The sequence below is a fragment of the Uloborus diversus genome, chromosome 3 (genome assembly GCF_026930045.1).
Source record: "Uloborus diversus isolate 005 chromosome 3, Udiv.v.3.1, whole genome shotgun sequence".
NCBI classification, from domain to species: Eukaryota; Metazoa; Arthropoda; class Arachnida; order Araneae; family Uloboridae; genus Uloborus; species Uloborus diversus.
Genome location: NC_072733.1, coordinates 29,315,602 through 29,332,934, shown reverse-complemented (window position 1 = coordinate 29,332,934; position 17,333 = coordinate 29,315,602). Strand labels below are relative to the sequence as shown.

Genomic DNA, 17,333 nt, shown 5'->3' with positions numbered 1-17,333 from the left:
AACTTGATCAAATTACCTTCCCGAAACTTTTGAAGTATTTACCGACAACTCGAACTGCTTTCAAGTTGATTTCATTTTTAAATATTCATAGCAGTACGTAACGTATCTAAAAGGTTTTTTTATTCAAATTTCAACTTGTCTCGAACTTGGATATTCGTGTTCACCGCATCTAACATTTTTCTCAAATCTTTGAGCACTTTTCCTTTTCACGGGCACGTTCAAGAGGATGTTTTGTTTTCGTTTCTATGATTTTTTTAAAAGTGAATAGCAGAAATATAGCTCCTATTTTCAAACTTTTCTAAGACATTAAATAATGAATTAAAAGTTTTTCTTTAACTCTTTCTAGCTATTTTGCATTATCTAGAAGATAATACACTTCTTGCCTGCCAGTCAATTGTTTGTTTTTAGTAATTATATTACTAATTAAATTCAAATATAAACTAATTCCAACATTCATGTTTACCAGAAAATTTCAGAAATTGGATTTTAGAGAATTTTAAAGTACAATTTGTTTTCCTTCCTCTTATTCTAAATAACTTTCATCTTCAACAATTAATATTTTATCTGGGCTTACCTGTTTTTTGCGCTGAGTTTCCGCTTCCATCAGCTGTAGAGTGAGCTTAAAACATTCTTCAATCTTCTTCACGTTTTGGTACATCTGATTCATTTTATATGCATCTGTCAGCTGCTTTTCATATTGTTCTTTTGTGAAATCAATTTTTTCATGCACACTGGTAATCAACGACTGGTCAGAAATGATTGCGCCAGTGCGCTGAAAAAACACTTCTGCCTGCAGCGCGAGCTGGTAAAACGCCTCCGTTTCATATCCTTTGAGTAAGAACATGTAATGTCGTTTTCTTGACGGGCTTACCTGTCTTTTGCGCTGAGTTTCCGCTTCCATCAGCTGTAGAGTAATCTTACAACTTTCTTCAATCTTAATCACGTTTTGGTAGATCTGATTCATTTTAGTTACGTCTGCCCGGTACTTTTCATATTGTTCTTTTGTGAAATCAATTTTTTCGTGCATACTGGTAATCAACGACTGGTCAGAAACGATTGCGCCATTGCGCCGAAAAAACACTTCTGCCCGCAGCGCGAGCTGGCAAAACGTCGCCATTTCATATCCCTTGTGCAAGAACATGTAATGTCGTATTCTTGAAGAATCCAAACCTCCATAGAGTTTGATCAGTTGGTCAAAGGTTGCCTGCTTCTCGTTCAATTCTTGTGCCTGCTCTTTCAGTCTAGCTACTCTTCTTCTGAGCAAATCATCTTTTGACATTTTCACACAAACAAACAATTCCACTCTGTTGATGAAAATTAAGTGCACGAATTTACTTGAGAAAAAGTCGCTGATTTATTAAACAAGACGCAAACACTAAAACCAATTTTGAACAAAATTCGCAATCTTGCCACGCCGAGCATGCACAGCTAAGAAACCACGAACAGACGAGAGGTCCGCTTCAGACCAACTGCAGATTGTGAACTGGAAGATTCTAGTTCCATCGAATAAAGACCACCCAGTTTCTTGAAAAGTAAGAAATCTTTGAAAAAGCCCAAAAAACGATCGAGCTTTTTATTTTATTATTTTACATAGCAAATTGGTTTTTGTCTGAGGTTTGCATTTTATTTATTTTTAACGTCTGCACCATCAAAAAAAAAAAAGCTATTCGCAATTGCCATTGCTTTTATTATTTCGCAATAGTGGTAAAACAAATCCATATCCGGTCGAAATAGTCATTAAAAAATAAGAGTTTTTGTTTTGTTGACGTGTTGCTGCAGACATTTCGTCGCATTCCACTTTCTCGAAAAGTACACAGAGAGGACCTTTTTCGTTCTTTTTGCTTCAGCAACCACGGTTAAATCTACCACTGATTGTTTTATAGACCTCGAGAAGAGTAATGGCTTTCTAGAGATTGAAAACAATAAGGAGAAAACAAATTTAGTGGGCGTAATTTAAATATGAATTTTCTTTTTTCGTTTGAATGCAAGATTTCCATTTTGAATTTCTTAATAGTTTACAGGTGCTTTTCACAAACACAAAATAATGTGAAGCCAAAAGTCGGATAATGGCAGTGTCAGCGCAGCATAAAAATTCAACAATATGTTTTCTGTTTTTTCTTTGTTACAGCGATAAAAAAACCAGGGTTACCAAATTTCAAGCCCGATGACTCCTTTTTGAAAATACATATTATAGCGAGTAACGCCCCACTTCAGCTCAACGCGCATTTTTGCATTTATTTATTTGAATATTTATGTATGGTATATATATATATATATATATATATTAGGGTGGTCCTTATTTTTGAAGTTGTAGATATTTTACACGACGCCCCCTCAATTTGTTCCATTGTACAAATAAATGATCCATACAAAATTTTAAGTCAATTCATGAATATTAACACGTGCCCCTAGGGCTCCCTTTTTTGAGTTTTGAAGAAAAAATTGCGGATTTTCTCATTTTTATGTAAAAATATTCCTAGGTTTCATATTTAAAGTAATTTTGAACATCAATAGATGTTGCTACTTCCAGACCAACCATTCTCTCACTTTCATTCTGTAAAATTTTACATATTACATAGGGTACAAGTACACCAATGGTCTTGGGATAGGCATACCGCTATTCGCGCTCGTTTCAAACCAAGCGGCAGGGGAACATTTCTTTCCACCAAGATGGACACAAAGGATTCTAAAGGCCATTAATGAATAATTTTTGACAACAACAAATTGCCTCCTCCAGGCTTTGGGTGTGTTGATTTAGAAAATGTTCTGTGTATGTAATATGTGTGGCAAATAGGGTCACTAGGTTTCCATGCTATAAATATAAGTAATGACAATTATATTTTAATACGCGGTTCTTTAGTTATAAACTTAAATGTTTATACATTCTTATAATTTAAAGTTTGAAAAATCCTCGATTACCCTACCATAAAAATAAACTCTATTTTTCATATCTAAAATATAATTTTTAAAAAATTCCAGATCGGAATAATGTAAAAATCTATACTTTAAACTGTCTTCTATTTCAGTACATAGTCCTTTATTATCATCAAATTCCTCTTGCATTTCACAAGATTTAGAAACCGAAATGGCTATCTATCCTAACCTGTTGAACCTTTTTTTCTATATCTGATCTACCACAATGCAAAAAAGCTTGACAATTATTGAGATCTGCTCGCATTTAATCAATGTTAGACAAATGCCATATTAGGGACAAAGATGCTGCTCATTTATTAACAGCCTATGTAGATGCAGTAAATTTAAATCCAAATAACCTTATGTACATCCCTTAAGAGAGCAAGAGAAAATCTTCGAGAGGTAAAATCAGATTTCATGAATTTAAATTTAGGTTTTTTATTTATTCCCTGGGATACAAAGCTACATCCCGATGTAACTGGGAAAAAACGCCCGACAGGCTTACCATGATAGCTTCACGTTCCAATGTTGAACAGCTACTCAGAATTTCTGCGATATTTCTTCAGTTGTATATGATATGTTAGATGATTGCTCTTTATTGCTAACTGTTCAAGCTGTAGTGTTTTACACAGCGGCTTACAATACCGACCGTATAAATTGTGCATGTAATTTTTTGGAGCAAAAGCTGAACGGTGATATATTTGTATTGCTATCATCATGCACTTGAAATCGTACTGCAGAGTGTCTTTAAAGAAGTTCTTGCCTTTCTTAGTTCTAGACTCGATATTCCATTATTTAAGAGCTTCAAAATTCAAAAATTACCCATACCACTTAATTTCTAGAAGAAGAATTTGATGACATATTACTTTTCATAGAAAGTGGAATTACGAAATATTACACAGAATTCTCATAACGTGTAATAATATTTCTTGGTGAAGTCCTCGCTCCTACAGGGACATGTTTTCGGCAACCTGGAGCTTACCTGTGAGCCAGATGGGTGGCAAAAGGAATTTATTGTTTGAATATTTATATATTTAGGAAACAATTTAAATTGACCTTACATGAAGAGATTGCCCGTAAATGCTGTTTTATAATTAAATGTTGTATGAAGATATAGTTTTTCGCAGCAACCCTTTCTAGGCCTTTTAAATTAATATAAAGTCTAGTCTCTAAAAAACCTGCAGCGTACAAAATGATGACAAACATGCAGCAGAAGCAGTGATTGAAAAATTCATAAATCACTTATGGTACTTAGGGGATGAACTAGTAGTTTTGTCCGCATTGAATGAAGGAATTAACTTTGAAGATAGAAAAAGACTACTTCAAAAAAATGCTTGCTGAATAGGAAGACGTGTCTGATGACTGTATAAAAAATTTCAAATACTAGTAGATGATTTGAAATACTTTCTTAGTAAAGATATTCCTCTTTATAGAATCAATTACAAGTCAATAAAACTGTTTGATAAGTTACGAACACCAAAAGATGTTTTCCTATTTAATCCTGATTTACGGAAAAATGAAGGAAGCTATTTAAAGGGAAGAGATATCGTTAAAATGCTGAAAGTTGTGAATGATACAACAGAACGAGGAGCACAATTAACCGAAGAATTTCACAATCAATTTAAGAAATATGAGTCACAAAAGCAATTTAGTATTTTACAGACACTCCAAAACTATCGGAAAAAAAAATGCACACGATTGAGATACATTGAAAAAAGCGTACGATTAAGGTAAAGTTTCTAAAGCAATATTTCATTCTTATTCAATGTAAAATCTTTAGACGATATAAAGTAATTAAAAAGATTAATTTTACTGCTACCTCGCTGTAAAAATATTTTGCAAACATAGGAGAAACGATGTGCGGGGTCTGAAGTAAAAACTCGAAGATTTTGTGAGAAAATTATCAAAAGTGTTAAAGTTCAACGTCCTAGGGGCACGTGTTATTATTGACCGATCGAGTTCAAATTTTGCACCGATTACTTTTTATTATAGTGTCACAAAACTAGGGGGCGTCACTTGTTGAATTATGCATCCATCATATTAAATAATTTGAAATCTTTGCATGGCTGAAATTAAAATTCACTTTTATTGAGCTAAATGCATGAAAGTTTTTAACGTATTTTAAAATATTTGTTTTTCGAGAAATTTATTTTACTGACGTTCACTTAAATGATATTTTACTACGTATCGGCGATTCTAAACCTGTGGGAGTAATTCCATAGAGGGGCGTGATATCGCGAAATGGGTGGCACAAACACTAGAAAATTCAAACACATATTGAACTAAAATATTAATTAAATAAAAGTTATGAGACTTTCCATACATTAAGCTCAAATTTTTAACTCAGGTCGCAGTGCAGCTTTAGCGCCTAAATGCTCAAAATGCATTATAATTAGGGATGCACCGATATGGTTGGCACAAACACTAGAAAATTCAAACACATATTGAACTAAAATATTAATTTAATAAAAGTTATGAGACTTTCCATACTTTAAGCTCAAGTTTTTAGCACAGGTCGCAGTGCAGCTTTAGCGCCTAAATGCTCAAAATCCATTATAATTAGGGATGCACCGATAAGCAAATTGACCGATTACTGATCATAATGATTATTTTTATTGCTACTAATTCCTCCGTCATTTTTTCTTTTCTTTTCTTTCATTTTTTTCCGACTTTAGAAATAGTTAACAGTTTATTTCTAAGAGACGATTTTTTCCCTCTATCTTATTTTTCCAAAAATAATTTCAAATTTTCATGCAATTTCTTTCTACCAATCTTCATGTTAATGTTAATAAAATCGCATAACGTTAACTAGACGTAAAAAATTTTAAAATATAGGGGCAGCCTGTGACCAGCAGGCAAATTTAAAAGCATTTTTTAATTAAAATGTATTTTAAAATTATTAGCAGCCATTTAATCCCAGTTTTTTATTCATTAGAAAAATGTAGAGGAATCTAAAAACACTATTCGCAAGGGAAAAAGGATCGACTATGGTGGTGCGACAAACACTTTTTTTATGTAATCAATTTTTAATAGAGCGGAAAACTTGCGCATTGGCATCTTAATAACGGGAAAAATAATTTTAAAAAAATTAAAATTATTTTTGAAATCGTGCAAGAACCCTCAAGTTGAGAAAAAACAGAAAAAAATGGCAATTTTTAAAGACGTATATTTTTCTCAAAAAATAATTTACTTCATTTCTAATAGTATAAAAAATACACTTTATAGTTACCGAAATGTATAGAAAAAACTTGGGGGCACACTGTCGATCATTTGAATTCGCGCAGAAAGCCTTGAAATACCATTTTTAAAGTAAAAGTTATATTATTCTAAAAATTCGTAAGCTGACAAAGCTATAAAACATATACCATTAAACATCCATTTTAATGTTTTACATACATTTCTCTTATGCTGAAATGACTCAGGACTCATCACGTGCAGGACCGTCATTTCAAGTTTTACCGGTGTCAAAGGGTACAAATTCAATGAAAGTTTCAACGGAAAACAGCAAAAATCACGCCCACCCAAATGTAAATACATTTATTTCACAAAGCCGTGGTGGGGGTAATGACACCCCCCCCCCGAACCCTAAATGACGACCCTAATCAGATGGCGGTGGCAGCAAGTCGAGTCCAACTCACCACCCTTCCTAATCAACTAATATCAAATAGTAAATAACAATCAGATCAAGAACATTTGACACGAATTCAGAATTTAAAGAACTTCAGCATAATGAATCAGATCCAAATTGGTTGGTTGATTGGGTAGGGTGGTGGGTGAGTCTTGGACTTGCTGCCACCGCCACGTGGTTAAGCCTGTGAGGAGGGGGGGGGGGGGCATTGCCTCCCACCATGGCTTTGAGAAAAAATGTAACATTTGGGTGGGCGTGATTTTTGCTGTTTTGCGTTGAAACTTTCATTGAATTTGTACCGTTTGACCCCCCCCCCCCCCCCCTCGTTCTTCGCTACTCGTTATGGCTGGTAATATTTAATATTGTATGGGCAAGTTGATTATTATTTTCTGCTTTTTATTTAATTTTATAAGTAACTATGAAATGCTAGTGTTGTTTTATTTTAGTACATTTATATGAAATATTTAAGGTTGCAGAGCTCTAAAAATATTAAGAATTGTTAATCAGGCTTTATAATTATTTGTAAAACTTATTTCTCAGATTTTATCTTAATTTCGCCTGTACTTTTAATAATTCACTTGCACTTGAAACAGCATTATTAAAATGCGTTAATTCAGTTCATCCGCTTGAAAAAAAAATGTTTTTGACAGTACTCATAACATTATAAGATTTTTGGCTGATTTACATATTGCTATGTATGGATCAGGGCTGTGGAGTCGGAGTCGGACTGATTTTGAGGTAAAAGGAGTCGAAGTCGTTAGAAAACAGGTCAACCCGAATCGGGGATTCTTTTTTTTTCTTTAATTTTCAGACTCTCCTTGCATTAGAAAAAAAATGACTACCAATTGATTCGATTACATACGTATAAAGGCCTACTAATAAGAAAATAGTTGTCATTGGCAACCAGCTGGCTTCATTGGTTATCGAACTTTCGATAATAGCTACCTACGTTGTCCCTTAGCTATACCCAGGGGCGGATTCAGAGGAGGAAGAAAGGGTCAACTGACCCTCCCCTGTGACAGGAATTTTGTTATGATTGCTACCAATCTTCAAATTTTTAGATTCGAAAAACAGTACATGGAATCAATGTTAACCAGTTTTTTTTTTTTTTTTTTTTTTTTTTTTTTGCTTCGTTCTGTAAGGTATTTCTTCTCAGCTCGTCACAGTTCAAAGGATTGACTGGGTTTGTTTGAATGGGCTATTGCTATTTTCATTTTTTTTTTTTTTTTTTTTTTTTTTTTTGTTCATTTTCAAAAGCACAATCATCTCTAATGAACTTAACCATTGAAAAATTGTAGGAAGGGTGTATTTGAATGGGCCTTCATCTCATGGGGGGGGGGGAGGATGGGCACCCCTGCTTAAGAAAAGCTTTTTTACGTGGGAGATATAACGCCGGCCATTGAAACTTGACCCCCCCCCCTTAGAAATCTTTCTGGATCCGCCCGTGGTTATACCCACCAGATGAGTATCCCCCCGGGCGGACCGCCCCTTTTCAAAAAGGTTTTTCGACTTGGCAAAAAAGCTTTTGTTCTCTCAAGATACAGTTTTCAAAAATTGAAAGTACATAATTTGAACAACATCTATTTGTTAAACATTAAAGAGCCGAAAATTAATCCTCTTCATTTTCCCTCTTCGCATGAGAAGGAACATTTTAAAAAAAAATCAATAAATAGATAAAAAATGCCAGAGTTTGAGTTGGAGATTTCAAAATCAAGGAGCCGGAGTCGGTCACTTTCCTTCCGACTCCGCAGCCCTGGTATGCATGCTTAGTACATCAACTTGCTTCAAGTTTATTTAAAAAATATTTTTTGTTACTGTAGGATGAGACTAAACAATGTGTTCTACTCCAGTGGCGAACCCACGGAAGGGGCTAAGGGCCTTAAGCTTCTCCCAGATATCAGAAGCACACAATTCAGAAATGGCCATAACCCTCTTGACCAGACCAAAGAAAAGGCCTAAAATTGCTTTTTTGGTCTTCAATTTTGGGAATTTTAGGAAATGGTTGAAAATAACTCTTCCTCAAATACAACACTGCTGTAAAAATCTTTTCCCTAAAGAATTTTCTCTCCACAGGAGTCATCTTCTTTTTCTTTTCTTTTTTTTTAAAAAAATAATATTAATTGCATGTTTCTTTATTCAATGTTTTTTCTTGATTTCAGCATAATGAGATTGTTTTCGAAATTTTAAAAGTATTTTTTCTGAAACAGCATGCTTAAAAAACTAGGGTCTGACCAATTTCTAAATAATTTGACAAAGTTTAATATTAAAAAAAAAATATTTTAATCTGTGCGAATTCATTTTTTTACGCTTTTGCAAATGACATCACAAATGAGGAAATACCATTCACTGATTCCATTAGCGCAGAGCGCAATATCAATATTCAATTCGCTTCTTTACTCATATGTAGGGGCAATGATATGGCTGATAGCAAGTATAGAGCGCAATATAATTCGCTTCTGAACTTATTCGCTTCTGAATTATCATAACCTGGAAACGCGGTAGACAGCAAGCGTAAACGCGTAACATTCAGCGCGCCAGGGGATATGCGCCTTAGTACATCATTTGTTACGTCATAAAGACCACGTCTTGTTTGAAAAATCGGACATTTAAAAAAAAATAATTAAAAATTAAACGTTTTGAAAATAAAAAGATTTTCCTCGCTCCATGGTTTTTTTTTTTTTTTTTTTTTTTTGCTCATTTTGTCAACTTTAGTGACTAAAAGTTGTACTTTTGATCGATGGAAATAACCTCATTAGATTGAAGTGCATTTTTCATGATTTGAAAACTTAAACTGATTTTGTAGTTCGATAGATAGAGAGAATTATAGCATAGAGAACAGAGGAGAAAAAATCTAGTCTTCGCTGAAATTTTATTAAGTCAGTTTATAATTAAAACTGTATAGAACTGTACTTTTACGAAATTAAAAAAAAAAAAACTACAAGAATCTGGGAGGGGTTGGAAAAATTCTGATTTTGCCCCTCTTCTCTTATCCGAAAAATGCTAGCCCTCCCGGAAAAAACACCGGAGTGCACCTCTGTTCTACTCTCATACTTGAATTTTCTGTTCAATTGCATACTACGTTTACAAATTTACCAAAGCTCAAAAGTGTCCACCTCTTTTTTGTCTTCTTGATGTGGTAAATATGCACACACATAGCGCAAAAGCTGCAGCTACTTCGTGGTCCATTTTGTAAACAAACGAAGCGGAGTTGACATTGACAGTTGGAAAAGTGCGGGAATGCTCGTGACGTCACCGGCTTCTTCGCGCAAAACACTCGACCGAAAGTGTGTACCGCTCTCTCGTTCAGCTCTTCCCTCGCCAATCCCTCAGCCATAAAAACCTCTCGTGGTCTCGTCCAATAGTGTAGAGGAGGCGTTACAGTCAACGCTCTTTAGAACGACTTCCCATTGCTGCGACCCTTCTGTTATAGCGACCGATGCATGAAGTCCCGTTTGCTATTCTACCAACACTATGCTTTTTTATTTCCCGTTTAAACGTCCAAGGTTTATCATACATTCCATTCTAAATTCCAGCAAATTTAAACTTGTTTGTAATTCTTAAGACTATCCATTTTAAAATTAAAATTTAACAATTTTATATTTCTAAAAGTAAAATATTTCAATTCAAAGGAATGATTTGATGATGAAAGGGTTAAAGAATTGAATGGACCATACACAAATGACGGATATTATAAAATATTTTTTAAGAAAACGGGGAAAAAGCGGAAATCTTTCCCAGTATTAAAATAAGACCAGCCGTGCGGGAGGCCCACTACGCGGACCCTCCGGATGGTGGGACCTAAGGCTTACAGCTAAAGCCCTGGTTTCCTAAAAGCGAAATCACTGAGCTTTGGCGTCGCTACTCGGCGTGACGCTGAAATCAGAATCAAGTGATTCCGGCGTAGACACTCACGACGTCGATTTAGCTCGGGCGCGCATGCGCAGAAGAATGAAGTTTTCCTCTCGCCGATAAGCGACGCCGAAGGTCGGCGATTCGCTCCTAGGAAACCAATGCTTAAGTGGTGGGATGCGTGCAGAGAAAAGTATTAAAATACTAAGAGGATATGTTGGTGTTTAATAACGAATCTCAAAGCAGAGACAATCTGTCGAAGCAGAATCTCAAACTTTAAAAAATAATAATAAAAATATTTTTTCCTGTTAGCTATTTTCAGTGAATTTGGTCGCTAAATGTAGTCCTTAAAGGTATATGCAATTCATGCATCCATTTATTATTAAGTGCGCACAAATACTATTTTAATTTGTTTTTTTTTTTTTTTTTTTTTGATTTTTTTAAAGGAAATATAATTAGAAAAATTACTCCAATATTTTAAAATATAACTAAAAAACGTGTAAGATTTTGAACATTTGCGTTATGAAGACCACCCGTTGTAGCGACCAAACTTGTCAGGACGACAGGAGAACGAGCGTCGGCTGCTGAGTAATTAAAAATGTGGGAACGAAAACCAACTCCCTCACCCCTCACGACACGATATTTCAGGACAACGTGTATTCATTGAGCAACACAATCATCTTAGTAAGAACATGAGCAGGCAGTTTTGACCAGCTGCTTAGCAAATAAAACAATTTCCTATTATGCTAGTGATCAGGGGTGCCTCCCCCCCTAAGAGCAAGGGCGTACCCCCCCCCCCCCCCCAAATCTGAAGTCCCCCTCCCAAAAAAGAGGAAAATATGCCTTAAAACACCCCTTAAAAATTTCAATTGCGCAGTCTGCGTCATGACCCCCCCCCCCCCCCGCTCCTCCCCCATGTGGGCAACCCTGTAGTCACGATACAAAGTGAGTTACCGAAATGATTTTGATTAGATCGACTTAATTTAATACCGCGATGTCATGAATCAAATGCCTAATAAGATTTAAGAATACAACTTCAACACTTTAAAGGTAAAAAACGCTTACTCTTAAGAACTAAAACTCATTTTTCCCAGTTGCTCCTTCTTCTCAAAAGGATTTCTTTTAAAGAAAAGAAAAAAAAAAGAAACAAACAAGGGGGGAGGGAAGAGAATAATATGAAAGGTAAAGATTTTTATTGCTACAAAGGTGAAACAAGTTCGATACATACATAACATTTATTTTAGTAAACAATGAAAAGATTGTATTATTGACAATATAATTGATCAAGTCTCATTGGTTTTTAGTTTTTTTTTTTTTTTTGGTAATGATGTTATAGTAGGTATATTATTAAGTTGGTTAAACTACTGGTTCAATTTAATTATTACACAATAATATCACCGTAAAATCTGCACTTATCTATTTCATCTGCATTTTTTTGAGAGAGAAGTTGGGAGATCTGCAACCGTGTTGTTACAAATTGTAACACGATAGCGCAAAAGAAATGGAGAAATAACTTTAAGTTTAATTAATTTAAGCATATTCATTTGGAGTATATTTAAGATAAAATAAAGTTGACATCCTTTGAAAAAGTTCACAAGATGAAATCTTTAAATTAAACAGATATTCAAGGCATTACCATTTTCCTAGAATAAATTTGAATGAGTTTTACTTTCTCACGAAGAAAGAAAAGTTCACCTTAAATTATATTACAAAATTGGTTACATAATTGTTTTATTTAAAGATATCAGCTTCAGGAACCGTTTTTTGAGTGTTAGCCTTTGCTGTACTTTATTCATTTACTGATTTAAAAAAAAAAGTTATCGTTCACAATGAAAGGAAGAAAATTGAGACATCTATTTAACCATCGCCATCGGTTAAAAATTGACACCCTCAGAAAGATATCCGTTATATCAAAGAAAATTTAAAAATCAACAAAAAATCACCATCTCTCTAAGCGCTTATAAGCTCGATTACCAATCAGCATTGCTCATCAGCTCGATTACCAATCAGCATTGCTCATCAGCTCGATTACCAATCAGCATCGCTCATCGGAAAGTATAAGCAGCGGTTAAAACAAATCCATTCACGTAAACGAAAGGGGTTACGATCAGATACATCACGTTATTTATCTTTTAAATAAAGCTGGTGGAACTGACCCGATTAAAATTATAGCCCCAAAAGTGGGCGAAATAACGAGACCTGATGATACACACTACGGCCAAATAAGGTATCAGCTAGAAGAACTGTTTGCCCTCTTTTTCCCCCCTTCCTTCTTGCCTTCACCTTCTTTCGTGCTGGTAGACACTTTCCCTTTTGATAATGAACTCGGGGGCATAAAAAAGAAACTGGGAAAATTACCCCTCGCTTTCTCTTTCACGAAAAGTTCAAGTCATTTATGTAAAAATTGGCTCTATAGCACAGTAAAGTTTTTTTTTTTTTTTTTTGCTACTGGGGCATTCCAAGGTATTTTTGACATTTATGTAGAGTCCGTAACGTGACCTTTTTTGCCATAACTTTTTAATTTACTGTTTGATTAGCATATTATTTTATTTTGATCTTTTCCTACCAACACACCAGCTCAAATTAAAATAATTTGCAAATCAAACGGTAAATTAAAAAGTTATGGCAAAAAAAGGTCACGTTACGAACTCTACATAATTTTAAAAATACCGTGGAATGCCCCTACTGGGTCATTCCATACAAAATGAGCAAAAAAGTGGTGGCCGCATGGTAACAGATTTTTATGAAATTCGGTATACAGGTTCCTTTTATGCCTAAATAAAAATGACTAAAATATTTTTGCTTAAAGTTTTTTATTTGAATAGTTACATGCGATTGAAAATTGGTCGAATTGAATAGCATTCTCATAAGTGTTAAATGTTGCATTTTTGAAGGCTTGTATCTTATTAACTATTTAATGAAAACATAAAAGTTATATGTTGTTGCAATCTATGGAGTAGGGTAATTAATCTGATGTCAGTAAAATTTTCAAAGTTATTATAGTTAACTTTTAACCGAGTTTCAAAAAACTGAAAATATTTCAATATTCTCATAATTAAGCATTTTATTTTTAATCTCAATCTTTAAGGAATGCATTAGCTTTGATGTAATTAATACCCAATAATGTGCTAAGTATCATAAAAGAAATACCTTACTTTTGAAGTTGTATTTTAACTCCTTTGTCTACCAAAATCAGTTTTAAACTTAGTGACATTTTGTAAAATGATGATTTTCCCCTTCACATAGACACAAAAATTCAAATGAGGGAAAATTCAGACAACTTTAAAATTTTACAAGAATATAGAGCTGTGTTTCAACTATTTGCTTGAAGAAACTCGAAATTGGTTTTTGATTTCCAAACGTAAAATAAAATTCAGAAAAATAGCATTTTCTTTGTGTTTTATGGGTCAATCCATACAGGTTCGACGGATGGGTGCGCTCGACCATTTTTAATTTTTTTGAAATTCATATCCCTAAAAGCTGGATGTGAAAGATGTTTAAAACCACTTTTATTTTTTCTCTCAACTGGACCTTTGATTTTTTATAGGTCATCAAAAGTGATTTTCGTAGTCAAAAATGGGAGTTTTAGATCTTTGCATTTTGGCCAAAATCTATTTGAATTACATTTATGACAGTTAATTTAACGCTTTGATCTTAAAGTGCATAAATTGATGATTTTACATGCTGAGTTACGTAGCTGTAAGTTAATAATTAAAACAACGGCAGCAGCTTAAAGTTCAGGGTCAAATGTAAAAATTTTACTCATTTCAAAGGAAGATAACTCGCGTAGGGTACGGAAACACAAAATGAAATACGGCAAAAACTAATCACTGGAACCATGCTAAAAAGAATATGTAACTGTTGCTGCGTGTTTGTGCACCCTTTATTAATTACAGCCCCTCAAAAATAGGAAAAATGACAAAAATGACATTTTTAGAACCCTGTAAACCAAAAGAGGATGAAATTAAAAACACAATTTCTTAGCCAATTGAATATTCCATTCAAGTACTATACATGTTATACATATTATTTTTTGTATTTGTTTTGTAAAAAAGATACAGCTCTTTGAAATTGAGCAATTTTGATAGTCAATTCACACTAAAACAGAAATAAAAAGTGTGAAAACTTCATTGCACCTTCTTAAATTAAGTATATTGTGCCCTATATAATACATTATACTGAAAAAACATATTGTATTTTTCAAAATAATTATTTTGATTTTATAACTTAGGAATATTTGAATATGAATGAGTAGTTTATTTTTTGTATGGAACCTGTGTGGATTGACCCTTATCTGAAATTACGAGAATTAAAAAAAAAAACTAGATAAACTACTCAATGATGCAAAAGCAAGCATATCTAACACTTATTTCGATTTTAAAAAAATGTACATTTTAGCAAGTATTTCATAAACATGCTTTTGAGGAAATGAAACACGAAAGAAATGGTTAGTTTTGCTAAACTTACAATAAAAAGAACTAACTAATGAAATTTTGCCTTAGTTCCAAGTAACTCTAGTAACAAAAATACGCTGATACCAATGATTAAAATTTAGTAGCATCTAAAAGACACTTCAATACGTTATGTATAAAAACTTGAGTAAATTTAGAGCATTCCCTCATCTTCAAAAAAACATCTGAAATAGAGGAAAAAATGAAATTTTCAGAAATGTTCGATTTTTTTAAGTACGATTTCATCATCAAGAAATTCATAAACAATTACTAAATTAGAGCAGACAGTTAGTTTTAGATAGTTTTTCAATATGAATCATTTTTACTGTTATTTTTTCATTAAAAGAGCTAGAAGAGTGATTTGTAATCTGAAGTAAATTGGCAAAATTTCAATATTTGTTAATATCTCAGATTCAAAAAAAGACCCGAATAAATTTTACTTTGCTCTTTCCCAATAGAGATTTGTTTATAGAATGCGAAAATATTTATTTTTTAAGTGTACGTTTATAACTTATGGAGTTATTGAGTCACAAACTGGCAGCAATGATCTCTGAAAATTTAGGCTAGCGTAAGCATCAACTTCTAATTTCAATAACAAAGCAACAAAGAGTTTTTAAACTTCCATACTTTTCATTTCCTCATAGATATGCAGGGTTTAACTAAATAAAAATTTTCATTGAAATCTGTGACATGTCAGCCACAGCCGATTTGCTCATTTCGCATGGAATAACCCCACTGAAAAAGTTTTCATGAGTGTGCAGTTGATTTCATGAAGATTATTCTTTCCGATTTAGGTTTTATTTAGGGCTTTCAACTTTTAGTAACTGGCCATTTTTAATCGGATGGCATCGCAGTTTCGTATTTCGTCAATAATATATGTATTCAATATTTCAGAGGAAAATTTTCCTTCGTAAAATAAATTGATTAGTATAATACACAAAAAAATTTCTTTATCCCTGTTTATTACTATTCATATCCATTGCAGCAATTGAAATAACATGTACAGCATAACTTTTATTTTCGAAGTAGACCGTGCAAACCGGACAGTGCAGCTAGTGAGTGAATGAAATAAGTAAATGAAAAAAGTGAATGATAAAATGAAGAAATGTAAATGAATTGATTCATAAATGAAATTCTTTTACTTTGCCCCGCGTACACTTGATAAGCAGTACTAAGCATTTGAAATCGAAACATGTCTATTACTAAATAATTAAATACTATACCGAACATCAGTAGATCAATAAATCTTCAAAATGTTAATTACAAAAACTGCATCATTTTAAAATAATAAAAATATTGCAATATGGTGTAATAAATTTGAAAATAACGTATGTTATTATATTTCTAATTTGACCTTTAGAAGTACATGTCTAATTTTTAATTGGAATCAACTGCATATACAGTGGTGTGCAAAAATTAAGGACGAGACGGTTTTTTCAATATAACTTTGTACAAAAGCTTTCCAAATCAACACATTTAATACCGTAAGATCCCCAATACGTAAGGACATGTGTAATGTAAGCAATACTTACTAAAAGAGAAATCAGAGGGATAAAAAGAAGCTTTATTGGAAAAGTAGCATGGAGCGCAATGCGACTGAAGGCCGAAACATCCCTGTGATGGGTGTCCAGCAAGAAACATCCGGTCTTTAGTAGGGGATATGATCTCCCCCGACTGCTAGGCAGGTTTCACAGCGCCTGCCCATGCTGAGAATGAGGGTGTCAATGAGTTGTTGAGGCATTGCTGCCCATTCGTCTTGCAGCACCAATCGAAACTCCCGAATCGTTACTGGTGGTAAGGTACGAACTGCCAAGCGTCTGCCTAGAAAATCCCATACATGCTCGATGGGATTGATATCCGGAGATCGTGCCGGCCAATCCATACGTTCAATATCTTGACTCTGTAAGAGCTGTTCGGCAGCTACTGTGCGATGACATGGTGCATTGTCGTCCATGAAAGGGATTTGCGGACCCATAGCGCCTCTAAAAAGACGCACATATGGAAGAAGAATCTCGTTACAATAACGGGTCCCGTTGACTGAACCTGCGTCGAAGATGTGAAGGTCTGTACGACTACCAAGCATGATGCCTCCCCAAACGAGAACACCGCGACCTCCATACCTGTCCCTTTCAATGATGTTTGAGGGATGATTGCGGCTTCCCCGCTCTCTCCAGATGAGTATGCGATGAGAATCGCTACTATGACTGAATCTGCTCTCATCTGTAAAGAGTACTCGTCCCCATTCATTGTCTCTCCAATTCCGGTGTTCCCGGCACCACAGAAAACGCCTTCTCCGATGGGCAGACGTTAGAGGTACACACCGTATAGGCCGTCGTGCAAACAGACCACCACCGTGCAGTCTTCTGGCCACGGTAAAACGCGATATCGGTCGTCCAGTTGCCTGTGTCGTGTGTCTAGCGATTTCTCCCGCTGTCTGCCGCCTGTTTCTTCTGGCCTGTAAGACAATATACCGGTCATCTGCGGGTGTGGTT

The 17,333-nt window shown here is 34.3% G+C and overlaps 1 protein-coding gene and 1 long non-coding RNA gene across 2 annotated transcripts in view; one reads left to right on the top strand and one right to left on the bottom strand.

Annotated features, from left to right (window-relative positions):
• Positions 1–17,333, top strand: part of LOC129218601 (uncharacterized) — a 406,807-nt gene that overhangs the window by 316,105 nt on the left and 73,369 nt on the right. The gene's annotated exons all lie outside the window — the stretch shown is intronic.
• LOC129218600 (prickle planar cell polarity protein 3-A-like) overlaps positions 1–17,333 on the bottom strand; it is a 430,827-nt gene that overhangs the window by 396,115 nt on the left and 17,379 nt on the right. The window lies entirely within an intron of this gene.